Consider the following 26762-nt stretch of genomic DNA (forward strand, 5'->3'; position numbering starts at 1 on the left):
TCCTGATTGAATATGTTCTCAGCTCCTTGCTTTTAACCTATTTACCCTACTATCGTCTCCTTCTAATTCCAACTATTAATGTTATAGGTCTCTCTTTCACTAGACCACTGCAGAATAGAAAAAATAATTTAGAAAGGCCAGCCTTGGGATAAGGAGGATGGAGTGAAAGACTGTTACATGTATGTAAAATCCTGACAGTATCAAAATGTGGTATCTGTTGACAGTGAGAGGACACAGATACTACAATGAAGTTGAAAACATTATATGTGCTTGTTTCTTTTTCTTCTTTGTTCCTTTAATCCTTCCACAGTGGGTCTGAGGCAGCTTTCTAGGGGCTTTTGTTATATGGGTAAAGGCTAGCACATAACTCAAAAATCCCTAAGGAATAAAAATTAAAAACCAAATAAACAATTCTATGAAGAGAGCAGGTTATTAAAGCTCATTGTTGAAATGCAATAAATGGAAAACCTCCTGGGAATTTCCCTTATACCTAAAAATGCCCAGACTCTGCACTCCAGATGTTAGGATCTGTCTAGAAGCTCAACAACCCTTAGTAGGATGAGAACTCAACAGTTACCTGGTCCAGTGTTTGTGGCTGGCACGTGATCAATCTGCCTGTGCTTAAGGCCATCTCTTGACAGGGCCTCATTCCCTTGTGAGACAACAGTCCATTGTCAGAGTGCTCTCATTATTAGAAAGTTCAGTCTTGTTGGAACCCAAATGTACCTCCTTGTCTATTCACCTCACTGGCCATGGCTCTGCCTTCCAGGACAGAGCACCTGTGTGCAGTCAGAACACATATGTCCATATCCTGGCTCTAGTAATATGACTTTGGACAGGTAACTTAATCTCTCTGAGCTCCAGTGTCCTACTCAAAGGCCAATAACTTTGAGTATAACTGAGAGAATAACTTTGAGAATAACTGAGAGAATCCATATAAATATATTTGCCACACAGAACTCACTCTGTAAATATGAGCCGTTATTTTGGACTATGAAAGGATTGCTGCCTTCCTTATAGTGTACTCCACATTTCTATTACAGCCTGAGCTTACAGTGTACTAGTGATTCATTTTGGGCTTATAATCAGCTGAAACATCTCTATTATTTTCACACAGGCTCCTATCAAACCACATCTTTTCCATCTGCTGCTTATTCCATCTTATTTGCTTGTTTATTTTAACCAAATGTTAAGACTTTACATTTATCCCCATTAAACATAATCTTGTTAGATCTGGTCCATTGTTTCAGCCTGTCAAATCTTTTCTGCATTGCAATTCTACTATCCAATGTATTAGCTATCCCTTCCAGCTTTGTGTCACCCACAAATTTTATCACTGGGCCATCAATGTCTTCATCCAAGACATTAATAAAAATGCCTAACAAGGCAAGACGGAAGCCAGAAAACTGTGGTGTGAAAGACCCTTTCTCTAGATCCACATCAACTCATTCATTAGTACTCTGAATCCAATCAGTTACTCATCTACCTGACTTGGTTGCCATCAGCCCTTGTCCATGGGTGTATCTCATTTTCAAAGATAGAGACTTTATCTGTCAAATGCATGCTGCAATCCAAATGCACTTCATCCAGACAATACCTGGAAAACCAGTCTAGCAAGTCTCTCAGAAAGAAACATGGCAGGTCTGTGACAATTCACTGACTCCTTGCCTCTCACCTCGGAACAGCATCCAGCTCACCAGAAAAAGATCATCCAAACTGCCTGACCTTTACTTAAAAGGTCAAAAATTTCCACTTTTTCCCATGGCTGGGCTTCCAGCACCTTTCCTCAAAGTCTCAGTGCTTCAAGGCAGACAGCAAGTCTCCTGGAATATAACTCGTCTGGCCAGGCCCCTGGGCACCAAGCATTCATTCAGAACCTTCTCCCTTGGGCTTCCATTATCTGTCACCAATATCTGTGGGAACCTTTTCCAACATGAAGTTGCTTTCCTTGATAGGAATTATGGAAGGGACATAAATACTGAAAGAATCTGTTTTCTGCCATCTGTTAATATTGTGCCAATTACAATATTGATCTCAAGCAATGGACATATTTTTCATCCTGTGCCAAAGATAACTTAAAGTCCCTTTATGTTTTGCCTTAAAAGTACAGGTGCCTTTTAGAAGTCCTGGGAGCAGTATCAACAAACGGTTAGGTGGATCAATATAAGCCAGGCTGCAATGGCACCTGGCTAAACAAGGGGGAATCAGTCCCAGTCACTAGGTTCCTTTCCTAACTGTCCCCCACCCCCATGTCCCATCTTTGGGTCCTGGTCTATAACATCCAGCCACCATTGGAGAGAAACAGTGTTTAAGATCTTGGAATTCTAAGTTCACCTAATGCCGCTACATCCTATATATGTGACCTTGGGCTAATCTCTAAGAGAGGGACAACAGTAATTATCTCATGAGTGGTTGTGAGTATCACATGATATAATGACTCTACAAGTGCCATGCACAGTGCTTGGCACATGCTCAGGGCAGAATACTGGTGGTCTGTTATCACCTTCTGGTTTCTTCCTCGGTCGTGTCCCCATTTGGTTCTGCTCTTCTCATCAGTCCCTTGTCCATCCCCTCTCAGTCTACGTTAGCTCTGTCTCAAACTTTAATTTTCAGTTTGCCCTTTGAAAACTGGCTGCTCCCTGATCCACCCCAACACACACACATACTGGTATTTGACAGTATATTGTGTATGTTGAAAAATCCCTTGCTGACTCTACTTCTGGAAAAACAGTCAAAATATGAGTGTAAAACCTATCTCTTACCTGTCAGGGCCCAGGCCCCCATCTGTGAAAAGTCCCAGTGAATAAGGAACACTCCTCAATTTTTTCACAAATCCAATCCTGACTTCTTTACTTTTTAACTGCATAATCTTGGGCAAGTCAACTAACCTAAGTCTCAGTTTCCTCCTCTGTAAGGTAAGTGTAATGCTGTAGGGTTGTTGGAGCATAAGCTGCTTAGCACCATGCCTACAAAACCTTAATTACTCAATAAACGTTAGGTATTATTATCAGCACCATCATCATCATCCTTTCCCACTTCACCTTTCCCGATAGCATTCATTTTCTTAATAGATTCTTTTATATTTGCTCTTGGTTTTGCACCCATCTTTCCTTCTTTTGTTTAAGTTAATTCAATTTATGAACTCAATAGTGGAGTTCCTAAAAATCACATGGATCATTCTATATTATTCCTTCCTTTCCTTAAGAAAAGGCTTATAAATTATAAACAGTAAAGCACAATGAAAATGATAGTTACTATATCACTACAAATTGAGATACATTTCAATCATATTGTTCAGATTCCATTTTTAGATTTCACACCTTTCTTCTGCGTTTCTACAGTTCCTTTAAAAATGGTAGGGAAACGTGTGTTTACACATTGCCTTCATCTTACACCATGAAATACTTGAGGGCAAGTCCGTGTTTTAGTCATAAGCCTCCTTTTGTTCAATTTTGAGCATAAATAAATAAATTCTTACATTTATTGAATTTCTGTTAAGTGGCAAGCACTGTCATAGAGAAACTAGCAAGATATCATTCCTGCCTTGAAGAGGCTAAGTTAGTTGGAGTAAAGGGAGTAGAAGAGCTGTTTCTGGTTAGCAAGTAAAAGATTCTAGTAGATCTTCATTCCCATGGTAACACCAAGAAAACTTTGGGTAACATAAAAACCATACAGATTATATTTTCTGACCACATTACAATTGAATTATTAAACAATACCAAAAAGATATCTAGCAAATATTTAAACATTTGGAAATTAAGCAATATACTTCTAAAGAAAAACTCTAGGAAAATTAGATAACTTTTACTGAATGGTAAGCATAGCATATCAAAATTTGTGAGATGCAGCTTATGTGACACTAAGAATACAATTTAGAGTTTCAGTGCTTGTATTAGAAAATAAGAAAGTGCTGAAATCAAGGAGCTAAGCTTCCACATTAAGAAGCTAGAAAAAGGCTGGGCGCTGTGGCTCATGCCTATAATCCCAGCACTTTGGGAGGCCAAGGCGGGTGGATCACCTGAGGTCTGAGGTCAGGAGTTCGAGACCAGCCTGACCAACATGGAGAAACCCTGTCTCTACTAAAAATACAAAATTAGCCAGGCATGGTGGTGCATGCCTGTCATCCCAGCTACTCAGGAGGCTGAAGAAGGAGAATAGTTTGAACCTGGGAGGCGGAGGTTGCAGTGAGCCAAGATCATGCCACTGCACTCCAGCCTGGGCAACAGACTCCATCTCAAAAAAACAAGAAGCTAGAAAAAGAACAGTATAGTAAGTCCAAAATAGAAGGAAGGAGATGAAGACAGGAGTGGAAATCAATTCAATAGAAAACAGACAACAATAGAGAAAATCAACATAGCCAAAAACCGATTTTGGAAAAGATCAATAAAATTGATAAGCTCCTAGTTAAACTGAAGAAGGAAGAAACAAAAAAAGAGAGAAAATGTGAATTACCAATATAAAGAGAAAAGAAAGGATATTCCCACAAATCCTACAGACATTAAAAGGATGATGAGAGGGTACTGTAAACAAATTTATGCCAACATGTTTGACCATGTAAATAGGTAAATCCTTTGAAAAACAGGACTTTTCATAACTGGACAAAAGAAGAAATAAGTAACCTGAATATGTGTTAAAGAAGCTAAATTCACAATTACATTTTTTTCACAAAGAACATATCTGGCCCAGATAGCTTTAATGGTGAAGTCTATCAAAGAAAGGAATAATACCAATCTTAAACAATCTCTTATAGAAACAGGAGGAAGGACCACCTCTCAACCCTTTTTGGAAGCTGACATATTCATAATACCGAAACCTAACAAATACACTACAAGAAATGAAAATTACAGACCAATATTTCTCATGAACAGAGATGCAAAATTTTTTAACAAAATATTAGCAAATTAGATCCATCTATATATTAAAAATATAACATCATGGCTAAGTGGGTTTTATCACAAAAAATGCAAGATCAGTTAACATATGAGAAAAACAATCAGTGTGATTCATCCCACTAACAGTATAAAAAAGTACAAACATCTCAGTAGATCCAAGAAAAGATTCTGAAAATTTCAACACTATTCCGTGATAAAACCTCTAGACAAACAAGTAATAGAACAGAATTTCCTCAATTTGATAAAATGCATCTATAAAAACTTACAGATAACATCATATTTAATGATAGATATGGAACACTTTCTCTCTAAGGTCAAAAACAAGGTAAGGATGTCCACTCTCATGCTGCTATTCAACATTGTACTTGAGGTCTTGCCATTAGATATGAAAAGATAGAAGTCATAAAGACTGAGAAAGAAGTAAAATTATCTTTCCCTACAATGACATGATTTTGCAGATAGAAGCTTGAAAGGAATCTACTCCCAAATCCTACTAAATCTAATAAGTAAACTCAGCAAGGTTTAAGATACAACGTTAATACAGAAAATTTTTATTTTATTTTTATATACTATCAACATACAATTGGAAAAAAATCATTATTTATAACAGTATTAGTATAACAAATACCTTCAAATTTTTTAAAAAAGAGATACACAAGACTTCTACGCTTGAAACCGTAAAACATTGTTGAGGGTGATTAAGACCTAATAGAGAGATGCCATGCTTAAAATCAGTATTGTACAGATGCTGATTCTCAGAAATTCAATCCATAGATTAAATGCAATCGCAATCAAATTCCCAGCAGGCTTTTTTTTTTGGTAGAAATTGATTTTTTGTTAAAAATAAAATAGTTGGAGGATTTACATGACCCAATTTTAAGTCTCACTGTAAGTTTCATCTTTTTTTTTTTTTTTTTTTTTTTTTTTTGAGACAGAGTCTCGCTCTGTTGCCCAGGCTGGAGTGCAATGGCACGATCTTGGCTCACTGCAACCTCTGCCTTCTGGGTTCAAGTGATTCTCCTGCCTCAGCCTCCCGAGTAGCTGGGATTGCAGGTGCATGCCACCACGCCCGGCTAATTTTTGTGTGTTTTTAGTAGAAACAGGGTTTCACCACGTTGGCCAGGCTGATCTCGAACTCCTGTCGGCAAGTGAGCTGCTGGAATCTGCTCAGCAACAAAAAGGAATAGACATGAATGATTCTGAAATATTATAGGGTAAATGAAGGAATTAAGAGACAAAGGAATATATACTTTAAAATTCAATTACTATGAAGTTCAAGAACAACCAAAACTTGTCTGTAGTTTCTGTGGGTACAGAAATTGTAATAGTGGTTACCTCAGGACTGGGCAGGGGATGATGACTACAAAAGGGACAAGCAATTTTCTAGAATAATGGCAACATTTTATGTCTTGTTTTAGGTGTGTGTTAAATGAGTTTTCACATTTATCAAATGGAGGTATAATAACATTTAGTAAACTGCATAAAGTGTATTTGTTTTCAAATGAGAAAATTAGCTACTATCCATTAATTTTTTTAAAGCAAGGAGCAGGATAGAGGAAAAGAAAAAGACACATAACACAAAATTAGAAAACGACGTTGTAATGTGCTGGAGACATGCAGAGAGTGCTGTGGGAGAATATGCAAGTGGCACAAACAGCTGGGTGGCCAACAAGACCAATCTATCTGACAGTTGTACCTCCTGTCCCTTCTGGCATCCCTTGTCAACTCGATCTGTGAATATCTCATTTTCTGGTGGTTGACTGAGGCCTTTACACCAAGAAACAATTCTGGGTCTGCTCTGACTTTTGGCTACTTAAATTTAGGACAGTTCATTTTGGTAAAGGGAGAACCCTTTATTATGGAGAAGGGGAAAGGGGGCACAGTTTAGAACCTTCCCAGTGGCTGTTGAATACTTGTCTATCCTGACAACTTTCTTGGTACTCACCCAACAATTCACCAGTGTTCTGAATATGCCAGGCTTATGAATGAATTTCTCCAGCACCAAATCTTCTCATTGCCTTTTTAAAAAATGTTGTCCAATTTAACATCGAGACACCATCCATGCAATCTGTTGAAAAATCTGGCTATTTGCAAACAAAGAAAAAATGTATAGCCTCACACACTATATATCAAAATAAACCCAAGTGTATAAAAGAGAAAATTTTAAGTGAAACCAAAACTTGAAAATACTGAGATGAATATTTGTTAGAACTTTAAGTAGGAAAGGGTTTTTTGAACAGATAACCAACAAAGGAAGTCAGAAAAGAGTAATCATTTCCTTAATGAAAATACTAAACTTAAGTACTTCAAAAAAGTCATTACAATACTTAAAAACCTTACAACAATCATGTGGAAAGCATTTATTACAAATAATTCAGAAAAAGGATTTATATCCCTAATAACTAAAGAAGTGAGGAAGAATGCTAAGATCACATTTTTTAAAAAGTAGCTGAAGGATAATATAAATGACTAACAGACCAGAGGAAAAAAGCTAACCTCACAAGTATTCAACCAAATAAAATAACCTCAAGATACCACTTAAAAACCTATAGAAATAACAAAGTGTTTGGAAAATGACATGACTCAAAATCTGGTAAGAGCAGCATTTTTCCGCATTGTGGAGGGAGTGTGTAAATTTGTGTGGTATTTCTGAAAAGCAGTTAGGCAACCTTGTATCAAAAATCTTCAAAGTGTTCTTACTCTTTGATGAAGAATTCCACACGTGTGAATCCTAAAACAATTAGAAGTATGAACAGATTTTTATGCACAAAGATGTTTAACCAAAAGGAAAATGACCTAAATGACTAATGATGTGCAACTGCATGGATAAATTGTTGTATATCAAAATGGTGAAATATTTTGCAGCTTTTAAAAGGCAGTTTTGAAAAAACTTTAAAGACCTCAAAAATGCCCAAAATATATTAATTGAAAAGGATACAAAACTTTATTATTTCACTAGGTAATGAAACAGAATACAGTTGATCCTTGAACAATGCTGGTTTGAACTGCCCTGGTCCACTTACATTCAGATTTTTTTCTTTTTTCTTTTTTTTTTTGAGACGAAGTCTCACTCTGTTGCCCAGGCTGGAGGGCAGTGGCACCATTCTGGCTCACTACAACCTGCGTATACCAGGTTCAAGCAATTCTCCTGCCTCAGCCTCCCAAGTAGCTGGAATTACAGGCGCCTGTCACCACGTCCAGCTAATTTTTGTATTTTTAGTAGAGACGGAGTTTCACCATGTTGACCAGGCTGGTCTCGAACTCCTGGCCTCAAGTGATCCACCTGCCTCGGCCTCCCAAAGTGCTGGGATTACAGGCATCAGCCGGGTGCAGTGGCTCATGCCTGCAATCCCATCCTGGCTAACACGGTGAAACCCCGTCTCCACTAAAAATACAAAAAATTAGCTGAGTGTGGTGGCACATGCCTATAGTTCCAGCTACTCGGGAGGCTGAGGCACGAGAATTGCTTGAACCTGAGAGGCAGAGGTTGCAGTGAGCCGAGATCACACCACTGTACTCCAGCCTGGGCAATAGAGCAAGATTCCATCTCAAAAAAAAAAAAAGTATGTTATGAATGTAGAAAATATATGTTGATACTAGTCTACTGTGTAATTTACCACCATAAAATATACACAGGTCTATTATAGAAGTTAAAATGTATCAAAATGTATACACAAACACTTAGAGATAGTACATGGTATCATTCCCAGTTGAGAAAAATGTAAACAAACATGAAGATGCAGTATTAAATAATAACTGTATAAAATTAACTTAGTAATACTGTACTACCATAATAATTTAGTAGCCACTTTCTGTTGCTATTGCTGTGAGCTCAAGGGTTGTGAGTATCCACTAAAAATGAAGTGTGACCCTAAAAATCTCCATGTGAGCAGTTGGTCTTTCTGGTAAATTGCATATTGCAGTAAAAAGTGATCTCTTGTGGTTTGGTTCTTACATATTTTTCATCATGTGTAGTCAATATTATAAACCTTGAATAACACCATGGGACCTATAAGAAGTGCCACTAGTGATGCTGGAAGTGCTCCCAAGAAGCAGAGAAAAGTCATAACATTACAAGAAAAAGTTGAATTGCTTGATAATGTACCGTAGATTGAGGTATGCAGCTGCGATTGCCACCCTTTCAGAGAGATGATTCAGCTTGTAAACAGATGACTTAAATTTAATGATATCGATAAATAAGTACTGTAAATGTATTTTCCTTATGAGTTTCCTAATAACATTTTCTTTTCTTTAGCTTGCTTTATTATAACAGTACAGTAGATAATATACATAACATACAAAATGTGTATTAATCACTGTTCTTGTGTTTGGTAAGGCTTCTGGTAAACAGTAGGCTATAGTAGTTATGTTTTTGGAGAATCAAAAGTTATAGCAGGCCGGGTATGGTGGCTCACGCCTGTAATCCCAGCACTTTGGAAGGCCGAGGCAGGAGGATCACCTGAGATCAGGAGTTCAAGACCAGTCTGGCCAACATGGTGAAACCCCATCTCTACTAAAAATACAAACATTAGCCAGGCATGTGGCATGCACCTGTAGTCCCAGCTACTAGGCAGGCTGAGGCAGGAGGATGGCTTGAAGGCTTGAAGCCGGGAGGTGGAGGTTGTAGGGAGCAGAGATCGTACCACTGCACTCCAGCCTGGGTGACAGAGTGAGACTCTGCCTACAAAAAAAAGAAAAAAAAAGTAATAGCATATTTTTGACTGTGTGGGAGGTTGGCACCCCTAACTCCCTCATTGTCCAAGAGTCAAATGTACATATATAAACACATAGAAAAATACTGAAATAAAATATACATGTTTACTGAATCCTGCCTCAAGAGAGAGCTAGAAGTCCTGGATTAGGACACTATCCCATCTGGGAAGCTGATTCCACACGGCCGTGGGTTGACATAGAAGGGAAGGCTGTTTATCACTATGGGGTGCAGAAGGTCTGGTGATGGAGCAAGGGGGAGCATCTCACTCACAAATCCAGAAGGCACTTAGGACCACTCAGGGACAAATGCACTTCCAGGTTTTTTCCCAGGGCCAGAGGATCCTAAAGGTATTACTATGTGACACTCTTCTTCCAAAGTACAGTGGAAAGAACCCTGGTCTTAGAGAAGACCAGGTGGAATTCTGCCACTTTAGAGCTGTTGGATTCAAATAATGCTTGTAAAGTAGAAATCTGAATTTAAACTGAGCAAGAAAATGTTACAGCCAATGGTTATCAGGATTCTGATGGTGGGGGCTATCTCACCTGTTCAGTTGCTTCTCTGCTTTAATAGGAAATTAACCCTCTTTTGGAGCAGCAAATCTGAGGAGTCAGGGAATGCCTTTCCCTGGGTGCCTTGGAATGTCAAAGCTTCAGGGTAGGAAACAAGAAGAGGTGAAGGCAGCTCTGGACTGAAAATCCGTCTCCATGGACCTAGTTGTAGCTCTTATTTGTCAGCTGCACTGTGACCTTGGACAAGTCACTTTCTTCATTTATAAAATGGGCATAGTGGGCTGGGCACAGTGGCTCACGCCTGTAATCCCAGCACTTTGGGAGGCCGAGGCGGGTGGATCACGAGGTCAGGAGATCGAGACCACGGTGAAACCCCGTCTCTACTAAAAATACAAAAAACTAGCCGGGCGTGGTGGCGGGCGCCTGTAGTCCCAGCTACTCGGAGAGGCTGAGGCAGGAGAATGGCGGGAACCCGGGAGGCGGAGCTTGCAGTGAGCCGAGATTGCGCCACTGCACTCTAGCCTGGGTGACAGAGCAAGACTCCGTCTCAAAAAAAATAAAAAATAAAAAATAAAATAAAATAAAACGGGCATAGTAGCACCTACTCCGTTTGCTTCCCAAGGTTTAGGGAAGATTAAATTAGCTAGTTATGCACTGTGAAATTGTTTTGCAATGCAAGTTTCAGGGATGATTATGTGTCTACTATTCTGGCTTGTTATTAAGGGAGGATTTAAATCTTGTGTGACCTTGTGTTTCCTCTGCTATGTAGTTTTGGGGTGGAGGGCATATCACACTCACAAATAAAAGCATTCCCTTGCTAATCACGAAGCTGGCTGAATTGTGTGTGCGTTTAACATATGATCAGTAAAACCACATAAAAATAAACAAAGCAGAACAACTCTCTCTCAGAAGAAATCAGATTCTGGGAGTCACAGCCCTCTCCTTAACCCCTCTTAAATCATGGGATCCTGATTGTAACAGGGACAGACTGAAATATGTGGAGGCTGTAGCCAGTGAAGAATGCAAGGACTGATCTATTAAACAGGCATTGGAGACTGTACTCTTAGAGAACCAGTTTTTCACACCTTGTATAGATGGTCAATGTAAACTACATTTAAGATATCATATGTATATGGAAGCTCTAATTGGGAGAATAGAAAATGCTGAGAAATGATTGAGTGGTCGATGTTTGTTTTGTTATTATTGTTTCTGCTGAAAGCTAAGGACACTGTCATAATCTGCATAAATTAAGAGTGAACACTTTAAAGTCAGAATAGTTTAAGATTGAATCCTAGTTACTAAACAGTCTAATTGTATGATGTTAGATAAGCACTTCGTTTCTCTGTACCTTGGTTTTCTAATCTGCTAGTTATTTTCAAACTCACAGGCCTGTGTTAAGAATAAAGGAGGAAAATGTACGTAAGCACTTAGCATCATAGCCAACAGAGAATGTGTACTCAGTAAATGATAGCTGAAATACTGAATAGATAGTTGCTATCCTGATCATTATTTTCACCAGAATTGTATTAATACAAAGTCAATTGCATTCTTATACAGTAGCAAGTAATACCTAGAAAATGTAATCTAAAAGAGGGTTTAAAAAGTTATGTGGAAGAATAAAGGGATCAAAATTAGCCAAGAAATTTAAAGGAGTAAGAATGAGAAAGATGGACTTATACTACCAGATATCAAGACTTATAAGCAGCTATATTAAGATAGGGTGTTACTAGTGTAGAGACAAACTGGTCAATGGAATAGAATAGAGATCCCACAAAGAGACCCTTGAATATATAGAACTTTGATATTTGAGAGAGCTGGTATGGAAGGTCAGTAGGGAAAAAAGACAATTTAATAAATTAACCTGGGCAAAGAATAGCTATAGGAAAAAAGTGAAATTAGTTCTTAAGTTCACACCACACACAAAAATAATTACAGATTACTCAGGGATAAATAACAAAAGCTAAGCTTCTATCTTTTTTTAAGGAGAGAAGATAAGTAAATATCCTTCTAATCTTGAGATAAGAAAAAATTTAGCAACAAAAATGCTAACCGTAAAATTAACAATTGATAAATGTTATTCTATTAAAAACTTCTGTTCATCAACAGAAACCTTATGAATGTGAAAGACAACTTACAAATTGGATTAGAAAAAGATATTTTCAATACATGTAACTGATGATGAATTTATATCAGGATCATATTAAAAACTCCTTCAAAGCTGTCAGAAACAACAGACATTCCAAAAGAAAAATAGCAAAAGCCATACATAGGCATTTTACAGAAGAGGAAATAAACATAAAAAGATGTTCAGTCAGAGGGAATTACCAGTCAAGTCCACAGTGAGATATATTTTATACCCATTTAATTAGCAAAAATAAAAAAGCACAACTATATTAAGCATTGGAAAGGATATGGAACCACAAAATCTTCTGTACTTTGCTGGTAGAAATACAAACATGTACAAGCTCTTTAAAAAGCAGTAGCTTCATGGCCGGGTGCAGTGGCTCACACCTGTAATCCCAGCACTTTGGGAGGCCAAGGTGGGCAGATCACAAGGTCAGGAGTTTGAGACCAGCCTGGCCACCATGGTGAAACCCCATCTCTACTAAAAAATACAAAAATTAGCCGGGTGTGGTGGCGCACACCTGTAATCCCAGGTACTTGGGAGGCTGAAGCAGGAGAATTGCTTGAACCCAGGAGGTGGAGATTACAGTGAGCTGAGATCATGCCATTGCACTCCAGCTTGGGCCCCAGAACAACAACAACAAAAAAAGTAGTAGTTTCCAGATATATATATCTGGATATTTGTCTTACATATATATTTAGATATATGTAAGATATATAAATATATAGATACAATCTTAGATATATATCTGGATATATAAGCATATCATATATATAAGATATATACCTGGAAATATATTTATATTTTAAATGTATGTAATATTATGTATCATATATTTATCTAATATATAAAAGATATGTATCTGGAAATATGTACATATATTTAATAGATAATATATGCATAAATTTCCAGATATATATCTAAGACAACTTGTTGAGCATGTACAAGGATGTTAAAAGCAGCACTCTTCAAAATCGTAAAATCTGGAAACAAGCTAAATATTCAGTTACAGTCATGCATTTCTTCACGACAGGGATATTTTCTGAAAAATGCATACTTAGGCAATTTGTTCATTGTGTGAACATCATAGAGTGTACTTACACAAAGCTAAATGCTATAGCCTGCTACACATCTAGCTACATGGAATAGCCTATTGCTCCTAGGTTACAAACTATATGCATGTTACTGTGTTGAATCCTGTAGACAACTGTAACACAATGGTAAGTATTAATATTTGTGTATCTAAACATAAAAAGCTACAGTGAAAATATGGTCTAATAAAAAATGGTACACCCATATAGGACACTTTCCATGAATGGAACTTGCAGGAAGGAATAGAAGTTGCCCTGGGTGAGTGAGTGAGTGAGTGAATGGTGAGTGAATGTGAAGGCCTAGGACATTAGCGTACACTACTCTAGACTTTATAAACACTGTACTCTTAGGCTACACTAAATTGATAAAAAGTACATTTCTTTCTTCAACAATAAATTAACCTTAGCTTACAGTAATTTTTTTTTACTTTATAAACTTTTAAATTTTTAAAAAACTTTTGGACTCTTATAATAACACTTAGCTTGAAACACAAACACATTATACTGCTGTACAAAAAATATTTTCTTTCTTTATATCATTATACTATAATTTTTTCTGTTTTTATTTTTATTTTTTACTTCTTAAATGTTTTGTTTTTTTAAAAAATTGACAGTTTTTTTTTAAAACTAAAACAGAAACACACACATTAGTGTAGGACCAGGCAGAGTCAGGATCATCAATATCACAGTCTTCCGCCCGCATATCTCATCCCACTGGCAGGTCTTCAGGGGCAATAATATGCATGGAGCTGTCATCTCTTATGGTAACAATCCCTTCTTTTGGAATACCTCCCGAAGGACTTGCCTGAGGTTGTTTTACAGCTAACATTTGTTTTAACAAGTAGAAAGAGTATATTATAAAATACAGATTAAAAATATAGTAAATACATAAACCAGTAACAGTCATTTATTATCAAGTAATACATACCATACATAATTGTATGTGTTACACTTTCATATTTTTATTTTTATTAAAAAATTTTTTTGAGACAGGGTGTCACTCTGTCACCCAGGCTGGAGTGCAGTGGCATGATCTCAGCTCACTGTAGCCTCTACCTCCCAGGCTCAAGTGATCCTCCCACATCAGCCTCCTGAGCAACTGGGACTATAGGCACACATGACCATGCCCAGCTAATTTTTGCATTTTTGATAGAGATGAGGTTTCACTCTGTTGCCCAGGCTTATCTCAAGCTCCTGAGCTCAAGCTATCTGCCTGCCTCGACCACCCAAAGTGCTGGGATTCCAGGAATGAGCCAGGATGCCCGGCCTGTGCAACACTTTTACATGACTGGCAGCACAGTAGGTTTGTTTACACCAGCATCACCAGAAACACAGGTAATGCATTGTGCTATAGCGCTACCATGGCTACCACAAATCACTATGCAACAGGAATTTTTGAGCTCCATTATAACCTTATGGGACCACTGTTGTATATGAGGTTTATTGTTGACCAAAATGTCGTTATGCAGTACATGACTATATATAAGTATACCATGATGTATTTATCCATTTTCTTGGTATATTCACATAATTAAATATTATGCAGCAGTCAAAACAATGAATTTCAGTTATATGCAACATGTGAATGTTGCTTTTGTCCAGGTTTCTGAGAAGAAGATGACAAGGTGAGATTAAACATAGAAAAATTTTTAAGGGCAATGACTATGAGAGAAAATGGAGAAGGAGCCTGGGAAGGGTGGGGGAGCCGTCAGACTACCATGCAAGTCTGACCTAGATTTAGGCAAGAGGAAAAGAAGGTGGGATGGAAGTGAACTACATTGCTGTTAGGTCTAAGAAAGACTTGGCCACGCCACCGAGGTGTCCTTAAGCCATCAGGTGTCAGGGAGCCCCATCTCTCCCAGGAATGGGGCTGCCCTATGCCTCTGCCACACTCAGTCATTGGCTGGGAGCAGGGCCCCAGGAGCAGTGAGGAATGCGGCCTTGGGACAACTCAGCAAGGGTTGTCCTATGCTGTGAGGGACACAGCATAGAAGTGGGGCTTTTGTCAGTTACACTCCCAGTAGTTAGAGATCTGTGAGGAATTCCAGCGGCCACAACATATGTCTTAGCAACAGAACATTGAGTGGGAAAAAATAAGAAGAATGCATTTGGGATAACATTTTTTGTATAAGTTTAAAAATAGCTAAGCACAAAAAACCTAAAACATCTTTCAGGAATATAGATGGTGAAACTACATGTTGAAAAGTGAATAAATGATATACACTTGAATCAGGAGAGTGGGTGGGGTTCACTAAAGGACAGGATGCAGAAGGGGCACATAAGCACATGTAAGCTACTGCCAATATTTTATATTATTTAAGAAAGTTAAGTCAATAAATTAAAAATGACAGTATTTTATGAGAAAAAAGGATTATGATTAATGAAATTCTGTGACTACAAGTCCAAAAATGCATTTATCTTCTCTCCTATGCTCCTATATGTTTATCTCTAATTGCTAGTGACTGAGCTATTGATGGACAAGAAATTGCCTCTGTGTCACCGATTAAATAATAAGTTGTTTAGGGTTTGTCTTAATCTGGTAACCTGGAATTTGGATGTCCTGTTATAGAATCTTAGATGGAGTATTCAAACTCCAAGTGCTCAAATAGGAGAAAGAGAGGACAGTTGATGTACATGAACCTTCTCCAAGGAGTATTCGGTTATCTTCTTCTCAGACAAGCTAGGAGCCTAGAGTTCAGAGCTCTAGGAATGAAGATAGGTCATTTGCGGCATCAAGTCCAAGGGAGCAGGAAGACAGCAAAAGATAGCAGGCCAGAGGGTTATCAAGAGGAACGGGAGCATCATGGTCATGACTATAGGCTCTGAAGCCAAACTCTTTAGGTTTGAATCCTAGCTCTACTACGTTTTAGATTTTTCATCTAATCTCTTTATGCCTTGGTTTGTCTTTTTGTTTGTTTGTTTGTTTGTTTGTTTGTTTGTTTTGTTTTTTGTTTTTTTGAGACAGGGTCTCACTCTGTCACCCAGGCTGAAGTGCAGTGGCACAATCATGGCTCACTGCAGCCTCAGCCTCCTGGGCCCAAGCTATCCTCCCACCTCAAGCTCCTGAATAGGTGGGACCACAGGCATGCACCATTATGCCAAGCTAATTTTTAATTTTTTGTACAGATGAGATCTCACTGTGTTGCCCAGGCTGGTCTCAAACTCCTAAGCTCAAATTATCCTCCCGCCTTGGCCTCCCAATGTGCTGAAGTTATAGGTGTGAGCCACTTTTCCAAGTCTGTGCCTTGGTTTTCACATGCATAGAATGGAGATAATAGTACCTTCTCTGCAGTGTGTTTGTAAAAAGTAAATGACTCCATATACCTAAGATGCTTTAATCAGACCCTGAGACATAGTGTATCAATCAAGATGGGCTCGGATATGTTTCAAAAACAGGCAACCCCCAAATACTTGTGTCTCCTAAGGAAAAGTTTTATTCTCCATGCATATAAGGTCAAGTAGCACAAGGCTAATGATCATGAGCTCTTGCACTGAGATCCATAAAGCCAGGGGGAAGAAACTGATGATACTCGCAACAGCTTTGTCCACCCAACACTAAGAACTCTGCCGTTTGTTTTTTTGCTGCTCAGCTATAAAGCATCAGCACAGGGCTCTGTCCCATATCTCCTCACTGCAGGATTTACGTGGATGGAACTTCTACTGTTTGGATAATTGTCTATTACGGTGGCAATGAAGGAGACAAGACAAAATGTACACTGGTCTTAAAGGTTTCTTCTCAGATGTTCTAGCATTTTGTTGGCTGAAGCAAGTCTCATGATTACACTTTACCTTAAGTGGCCAAGGAATTGCAAGTTTTCACCTTCCTGGAGGTAGGAGAAGTGGAATATCTGTAAACAATCCAATTAACTTCTGGGGAATGTCCCTAAAGTGACTCTGCCTGGGCCACTTCCAAGATTACTAGTTGAGGCCCCCACATGGGTTTTCAGGGCATCGCTCAACTATGTACTTTCTGATGTCAGAGTCCCGAAAGGAAGAACCACCTCAGTCACCATTTCTGCTATGTGAATCAGTTGCCTTGGGCTCTTTGCTGCTGCTAACTATAACATAGCCAAATGAAATAGCCCCAGGGGTGTAACAGAAGTACCAATGAAGGAGATAAAAGAATAGACTCCTTTGGATCAACAGCAAATCTATAAGATCAATGGCATAAGCACAACACATGGCTCCAGCCCATTATTCCATTGGCCTGTGGCTACTGAGCTGAGTTACTGGACTGCTTCAAGCCTACAAGGTTCTTTCTATTGACTGTGAATCAATCATTCAGAAGCCAACAGACACCATTTGTTCACATTTAGCAAACATTGCTAATGATGACAATGTATAATGGGGTGACTGACTAAAAACATGCTCCCTGTTCTCATGGAGCTTTCAAACGAGTGCAGGGGTGGGGAGAGGACTAATATTAAACAAACACATAAATAAGCCTATAATTAAAATCAAGATGTGTGCTTTGAAGGGAGGGGATGTACCAGGGATCCAGGGGAGGCTTTCTGGAATTAATATTGGAGCTGATACCTAGAGAATAACTAGGAATCGATCAAATCAAGTTTGAGGAAAGGAGGAGAGTATTTTCAGGCAAAAAGAAATATGGGGATAAAGAAAGGATCTGGAGCGAGAGGGTGTATAATGAATACAAAATTTTTTAAAAAAGAAAATTTTGACTGTAGTGTAGAGATAGAGCAGGGAGAGTGGTCAAGAAAAAGCTATGCTTCAGGTGATGTTAAGAATATTTGTTTTATGCCTGGGTGCAGTGGCTAACACCTGTAATCCCAGCACTTTGGGAGGCCGAGGCAGGTGGATCACCTGAGGTCAGGAGTTCGAGACCAGCCTGACCAACATGGAGAAACCCCATCTCTACTAAAAATACAAAATTAGCCAGGTGTGGTGGTGCATACCTGTAATTCCAGCTACTCAGGAGGCTGAGGCAGGAGAATCGCTTGAACCCAGGAGTCGAAGGTTGTTGTGAGCCAAGATAGTGCCATTGCACTCCAGCCTGGGCAATAAGAGTGAAACTCTGTCTCAAAAAAAAAAAAAAAGAATATTAGTTTTATTTCAAGAGTAATAAGAAGCCATTGACGAAAGAAGCCTTTCCTAATGTTGTGGGAATCACTGGATGGGGTCCAAGAAGGGAGAGCGTGTATATGAAAGAACAGCAATGACCTTCAGTAACTCAACTCTGGAGGACACAGTTCCTGATGTACCCTGTTAATGGGAAGGAGAAACAGTTGAGACCACTGTTTCCTAAAGAGAGTTCCTCTAAACACAAGTCCCTCAAGACGTCCCTTTCAAAAAGCATTGTGTTCAAAAAAATGTATGCAGCAGTTGTACAATGTCTAGAACCCTTGGGGAGCCACAGTACATGGGCTATATTCAAGGTTAAGTTCTACAGGAAAGAGGAAAATTGCTTAGCTTAATATTTCTAAAACTGTCTGTGATTGTGGAGGCATTTTATTTTCAAATAAACCCTATTTCCAACCTGTGGTGCTAATGTCCAGTGAAATACTTTCAGACTTGTGTAGACAAACTGGACTCATACATAGTCATACATAACAGTTTAAAAAATGAAAAGAAAACATTTTGTATACACAAGATTTTAAATCTGGATAGTAACCAGTAACCAGCCAGAAAAACCAAAATTGGCTCCAGAACACCAATGTGTCGAAACCCCACATTTGAGAACCACTGAATCTAAGGCCGATAAAAAGGACAGTGCTGAAAGATTCTGGCTAGGGAACAGCTTAGAAATTCAGGGAACCTATGGAGATATGCTCTGATGATTCCAGGCTGTTATCTGACAAGTGTGTCAGGAGAAATCGCCCAAAGTGGTAAAGTTCCACAAAGTGTAAAGCTTCAAGAGAATGGACTTTGACAGTCAACCTCATGGTGGCCTGTATCCTTGAATTGTGGGTGTGACTGCACAGTTTGCTTAGACTAAACCTCCTTTGCCATTACTAAGTTCATAAAGAAAATGAAAGTCAAGATTCTTAACAGAAGAAGAGCTAAAGCTTGTAGTTCAAAGAAGAGAGATTCAAGAATTGCATAATGGACCCATGTTGATGGGTACAGAGAACTGGAGCAGGGGGCAAATCTCATAGATCTTGGGGCAAACAATATACAAGAGGAAAGGGGCAGAGTGTGTCCCAGGCTGGAGAGAGGAGGTGATGGTAACATCAGGCTTACCAAGGGTTAGAGGGGTAGAATGGGAAGACTGCAGGAAAACTTAGGGAATATCTAGTCCTAGTCATTTGTGCTGTGGACAGAGCTCTGAGTTATTAAAGAATTTTTCCAAAGTCACACAGCCAGAGAGTTGCTGAGCCAGAACTATAATGCCATGCTCTTACCCTCATTCCAGGCTATCTGTGCCAAGTGGAAAGAGCAGTGGTAACTCTGGCAGTGCAATATTAGTCATTTAAATAAAATATAAAATTAATATCCCTGGAGCCTAAATTATAAATAGATTTTTTATCTATAAGAGACAAGAAGAAAGGCTAAAGTTTTTAGATATACACAGGCCTGGGAATTAAAAATGGGCAGCTCTCCAAAAAGTTAGATATTATAATAGATATTAAGCATTTTCCCTTTGCCCATTCATTCTTTTTTTTTTTTTTTTTTTTTTTTTTTTTTTTTTTGAGACAGAGTCTCACTCTGTCACCCAAGCTGGAGTGTAGTGGTGCGATCTTGGCTCACTGCAACCTCTGCCTCCCAGGTTCAAGTGATTCTCCTGCCTCAGCCTCTCAAGTAGTTGGGATTACAGACATTTCACCACCATGCCAGGCTCATTTTTTTGTATTTTTAGTAGAGACAGGGTTTCACCATGTTGGCCAGGCTGGTCTCGAACTCCTGACCTCAAGTGATCAGCTCGCCTCAGCTTCCCAAATTGCTGGGATTACAGGCATCAGCCACCACGCCTAACCTCATTCATAAAAATTTATATGAACTTTTGGTTCGAGGCAAGAACAAGTAAGCACACTCAGCCATATCTCTCCTGGTAACTACAATTAAAAACTCTAGATCAACACACATAATCCAACTATCAAAAGGCTCTGAAAAGTGGATGAAAGCAGTCAGAGTGGGTAAGGATAACTGGACTCCAGGCATGATTTGGTGGTGATTTCTCTAAAGACATTTTTCTTGTGTCCTTGTGTCTTTTTTTTTTTTTTTTTGGCCTCTCATAGATTTTGTTCTGGGTACTGAAGCAGCCTGAAACCTGGACACAGACAGAAATAAGCCCTTAGGAAAGCCAGAGTCTCTGGAAAGGGAGGACCCTATCGGTCTAAATCCTTTTGACTTTATCGGCCCTATTCCAGGCAAACACCAGCAAAGAATTGGTCCCCCTGCTCCTCTCACTGGTAGCTGAGGTGGTCCCTGAGGGGCAGAGTCCTGTTGAGTCTCTCTGCCCTACACCAGGCAAATGCCAGCAAGAGGCAGAGCTTCTTCCCTTCCTCACCAGTACAGCAGACCCTATAGGTAGGATAATGCCTCAGCTTTCTAGCCAGACATCAGGAAGGGGAAAACCTAAAGGCCAGAGACTGCAGGATAGAGTGGGGAATTATGAAGAAGGTGCTGGAGAAAAGGATCCTTTAAAGCTGTGTATAAGGAAGTGTTGAGCTTACTCCTGAACTGAGCATGTGTGAAGCTGAGCGGAATTAGCACAGTAAGGACTTCAAGCACTGAACTGTGGAGTAGACCATTGCCCAGGTTTCAGACTGGCAGCTGGGTGATGTATAGGCAGAGTGGACCAGAACATCACTGTAAATGCTTTAGAAAGTTGGCCAGGTTGTGAGTCTAAACCTGAGTTGCCTGACTGATTTTAAAAACAAGTCAATGCTTTTCAGAAGATTTAAATAGGACTCAGGGTTTTATCACATTACATTCAAAATGTCCTAGATACAACCCCAAATTATTTGATATGCAAAGGACTATGAAAACTTAAACAGGTGTCAAGAGAAAGGGCAATCAACAGAAGCCAGCATGGAGCTACTTAAACATTGAAATAGTCAGATAAAGACTTTAAAGTAGCTATTATAATTACGCATTAATAAGCAAAGGCAAATATTTTTTAAATAAATGGAAAGACAGAAGTTCTCAGCAAAGAAATAAAAGCTATATAAAAAAACAAAATGGAAATTTTAGAATTGAAAAATTCACTGAAGAGACTCAATAGCAAATTAGAGATATCCTCAAATTATACCTCACACCATATACAAAACTTGACTCAAAATGGATCATAGAATTAAATGTAAAACTATAAAACTCATCAAAGGAAATATTTTAAAAATTTTGTGATTGGGTTAAGCAAAGAGTCTTTAAATATAAGAAAATAAAGACAAACTATAAAAGAAAATATGGCAAAATTTGACTTCATAGGAATGAAAAAGGCCTTATTACTCTACAAAATATACTTTTTTTTTTTTTGAGACAGAGTCTCGCTCTCGTGCAGGCTGGAGTGCAGTGGCACTATCTCCGCTCACTGCAAGCTCCGCTTCCCGGGTTCATGCCATTCTCCTGCCTCAGCCTCCAGACTAGCTGGGACTACAGGCGCCCACCACCACTTTTTTGTATTTTAGTAGAGACAGGGTTTCACCATGTTAGCAAGGATGGTCTCGATCTCCTGACCTCATCATCCACCCGCCTCAGCCTCCCAAAGTGCTGGGATTACAGGCGTCAGCCACAGCGTCCCGCCTCAAAATATACTGTTAAAGCAATAAAAAGACAGGTTATAAGCAAGGAGAAAATATTTATAATCACATATCAAATGAAGGACTTGTATCCAGAATATATAACGAACTCAAAATTCAGTGATTAGAAACAACCTATTTTATTTATTTTATTTTATTTTATTATTTTTTTTTGAGACGGAGTCTTGCTCTGTCACCCAGGCTGGAGTGCAGTGGCGTGATATCGGTTCACTGCAAGCTCCGCCTCCCGGGTTCAAGCCATTCTCCTGCCTCAGCCTCTCCGAGTAGCTGGGACTACAGGCGCCCGCCACCATGCCCGGCTAATTTTTTTGTATTTTTAGTAGAGATGGGGTTTCACCGTGGTCTCAATCTCCTGACCTTGTGATCCGCCCTCCTCGGCCTCCCAAAGTGCTGGGATTACAAGCGTGAGCCACCACGCCCAGCCAGAAACAACCTATTTTAAAATAGCCAAAGGATTTTGACACTTCACCAAAGAAGATATATGGATAGAAAATATAATGCTTAAGATTAATAAAATTAATAAGATGAATGAAAAGATGCTTAAATATAATCGATTAGTGAAATGCAAATTAAATGACAATTTTGAGTGCTGGTGAGAATGTAAATCAACAAGAACTCTTCTATATTGCTGACAGGAATGTGAAATGGTACAGCCACTCTGGAAAATTGCTTGGGAGTTTTTTATAAAGTTTGATGTACACTTACCAGATGACCCAGCAATCCCACTTTTAGGTATTTATCCTAGAGAAATAAAAACATGTTTACACAAAAATCTGTGCACAAATGTTTATAGCAGCATTATTCATAATCACCAAAACACAGGAAACAACCAAATTAGCATTAATGTCTGAATGGATAAACAAACCGTGTTCCATTTATGCAAGGGAATACAACTTAGCAATAAAAATGATTAATTATAAATACAGACAATAACATAGGTGAATCTCAAATGCATTATGCTGAGTGAAATCTCAGTATCTAAGGGTTACAGATTTATTCCATTTAGGAATCATTCTGAAAAAGGCAAAAGCAGACAGATCTGTAGTTTCCAGGAGTTACGAATACAGAAAGGGTTTCACTAAAAAAAGGCAGCTGAAGGGAAATCTTTGGGATATTCAAATTGTTCTCTATCCTGACTGTGATGCTGGCTATAGGAATCTATGCATGTGTGAAAATTTACAGACGTGTACGTAAAAAAGTGAATTTCACTCTTTGTAATTTTTATAACTAAAGAAATGTTTAGGCCAGGCATACTGGCTCACGCCTGTATTCCTAGCACTTTGGGAGGCCAAGGTGGCTGGATCATCTGAGATCAGGAGTTCGAGATCAGCCTGGCCAACATGGTGAAACCCTGACTCTACTAAAAATACAAAAATTAGCTGTGTGTGGTGGTGGGTGCCTGTAATCCCAGCTACTCAAGAGGCTGAGGCAGAAGAATCCCTTGAACCTGGGAAGTGGAAGTTGCAGTGAACTGAAATCATGCCACTGCCCTCCAGCCTAGGAAATGGAGTGAGACTCTGTCTCAAGAGAAAAAATAAAAAATAAAAATGTTTACAGTGCTCCTATTATATGCCATAAACTCTAAAAATAAAAAGGTGATTTAATGCTTGAAAGAGGATTTAAACTGTGTAATGTAAAAATGTAACTTTTTTTTTTTTAAATTTTATTTATTATTTTTATTTTTTTTGTAGAGATGGGCTTGTTACATTGCCCAGGCTGGTCTTGAATTCATAGTCTCAAATGATGCTCCTTCCTTGACCTCCCAAAGTTCTGAGATTACAGGCGTGAGTCACCAAACCCAGCCAGAAATAAGACCCTTTTGTTAATTTTATTATTATTATTATTATTATTATTTGAGATGGAGTCTCACTCTGTCATGCAGGCTGGAGTGCAGTGGCGCGAGCTTGGCTCACTGCAACCTCCGCCTCCCGGGTTCAAGTGATTCTCCTGCCTCAGCTTCCCGAGTAGCTGGGACCACAGGCACGCGCCACCAGGCCCGGCTAATTTTTGTAGTTTTAGTAGAGACAGGGTTTTGCCATATTGGTCAGGCTGGTCTGGATCTCCCGACCCCGTGATCTGCCTGCCTCGGCCTCCCAAAGTGCTGGGATTACAGGTGTGAGCCACCGTGCCCAGCAGTTTTATTATTTATATACTGAACACTTATACAGCACTATGTGCCTCATGCATGTTAGAACTAAAAGCTCATGCAATCTTTGTAACAACCATTTGAGGCAGGCACTCATATTATACCTATTGCACAGTAGAGGAAACTGAGGCACAGAGAGATAAAATAACTTAGCTGGGCGCAGTGGCTCACTCCTATAATCCCAGCACCTTGGGAGGCCGAGGTGGGCAGATCATGAGGTCAGGAGATCGAGACCATCCTGGCCAACATGGTGAACCTTGTCTCCACTAAAAATACAAAAATTAGCTGGGCATGGTGTCACGTGCCTGTAATCCCAGCTACTCAGGAGGTTGAGGCAGGAGAATAGCTTGGACCAGGGAGTCAGAGGTTGCAGTGAGCCAAGATTGCACCATTGCACTCCAGCCTGGGCGACAGGGCGAGACTCCATCTCAAAAACAAAAACAAAAACAAAAAAACCTATCCAGAGTCACATCCCTAGTAAGTGATGGAGCCAGGATTTGGACTCCAGAAGTCTGGTATAAGAATCCATGTATCCACCACTATATCATATTACCTCTCCTCCACTCCTCAAGCATACTTCCTGAGGAGACAAAATTATTTCTGTTGGCCAAGTGCAGTGGCTCACACCTATAATCCCAGCATTTGGGGGAGGCTAAGGAGAGAGGTTTGCTTGAGCCCAGGAGTTCAAGACCAGTCTGGGCAACCTGCCAAGATCTTGTTTCTACAAAAAAATTTGAAAAATTAGCCAGGCATGGTGGTCCATGCCTGTAGTCCCAGTCACCCGGGAGGCTGAGGTGGGATGATTGCTTGAGCCAGGGAGGTTGAGACTACAATGAGCCTTATGGCACCACTGCACTCCAGCCTGATTACATTGTTGAGGTGGCAGCCATCCTGTATCATGGGTTCCAGTCTGGTGGTGACTATTACTGCACCTTTCAAAACATAGAGGCATGGCTGGGTGCGGTGGCTCACGCCTGTAATTCCAGCACCTTGGGAGGCTGAGGCAGGTGGATCATGACGTCAGGAGATCGAGACCATCCTGGCTAACACGGCAAAACCCTGTCTCTACTGAAAATACAAAAAATTAGCCGGGTGTGGTGGCATGCGCCTGCAGTTCCAGCTACTTGGGAGGCTGAGGCAGGAGAATGGCTTGAACCCAGGAGGTGGAGGTTGCAGTGAGCCGAGATCATGCCACTGCACTCCAGCCTGGGCGACAGAGTGAAACTCCATCTCAAAAACAAACAAACAAACAAACAAACAAAAAACACATAGGCACTTTGCCCAATACCTGTACTTGAACAGCTGTCATTTGCCCAAGTTCATCATGTATAGCATAACCTATTCAACATAGTGCTGGAAGTTCTGGCCAGAGCAATCAGGCAGGAGAAGGAAATAAAAGGTATTCAATTAGGAAAAGAGGAAGTCAAATTGTCCCTGTTTGCAGATGACATGATTGTATATCTAGAAAACCCCATTGTCTCAGCCCAAAATCTCCTTAAGCTGATTAGCAACTTCAGCGAAGTCTCAGGATACAAAATTAATGTACAAAAATCACAAGCATTCTTGTACACCAATAACAGACAAACAGAGAGCCAAATCATGAGTGAAAATGTAACTTTTAAGATTTCCTTGAGTCTAGTTTTCATTTCCAAATGGCTTCTCTTTCTAACAGAATTATTCTAAGACTTTCTATATCTGTTGGCAAGGGAAAAGAAGGATGTTACTTGTGATGCTAATGGGAGTAAGAAGTAGGTGAGGACTCTAGAAAAGGTGTTTGATTAGAACATTTAAAAAGATCTCTTTCACCCAAGGTTGGTGCTGAGAACTAACTTGACACCACTGAGCAGATGCTGTGACTGAGAACAGCTGGGGTGCACACACTGTCCTGCCCCAGAGCAATAGGGGCAGAGTTTCCTAATCCTGCAGTTGCTGACCTCCCTGCATGTTAAGTAAAAATGAAAAAGATTTTCTTTTTTTTTTTGGAGACAGAGTCTCACTCTGTCACCCAGGCTGGAGTGCAGTGGCACCATCTCAGCTCACTGCAGCCTCTGCCTCCCAGGTTCAAGCGATTCTCATGCCTCAGCCTCCATGGTAGCTGGTATTACAGGCACCCGCCACCACACCTGACTAATTTTTGTATTTTTAGTAGAGATGGCGTTTCACCAAGTTGGCCAGGCTGGTCTTGAACTCCTGACCTCAGGTGATCAGCCCGCCTCGGCCTCCCAAAGTGCTGGGATTACAGGCATGAGCCACTGCACCTGGCCAAGATTCTTTATGTCTAGCATGACCAAAAGGGGACAGATTGGTGGTACTGACCAGCTGTAAGAGAATAGATGGATATAAAATAACTGAGTAATAACTAATTTATGGAACTTAATACCCTAGTATACATTCCTTTCTATCAAAGGTGCTCAGACTGCAGAGCAGAACTCCATGAAGAAAAGTTTCCTACGTGGAAACCCAGGTGGGGCCAGGTGGGCTGAAAACAGAAAGTCTTGCTTTCACTTAGAGTCAGACCAACCCATTCACCAAGAAAAATTCGCTTGGAAAGTACAGGTGTGCTGT

At 39.7% G+C, this 26762-nt stretch overlaps 1 pseudogene; it reads left to right on the forward strand.

The window, feature by feature from the left end:
• The window catches only part of LOC115837574, a 56959-nt pseudogene that overhangs the window by 392 nt on the left and 29805 nt on the right, over positions 1 to 26762 (forward strand).

The sequence above is a fragment of the Nomascus leucogenys genome, chromosome 12 (assembly GCF_006542625.1).
Source record: "Nomascus leucogenys isolate Asia chromosome 12, Asia_NLE_v1, whole genome shotgun sequence".
NCBI lineage: Eukaryota > Metazoa > Chordata > Mammalia > Primates > Hylobatidae > Nomascus > Nomascus leucogenys.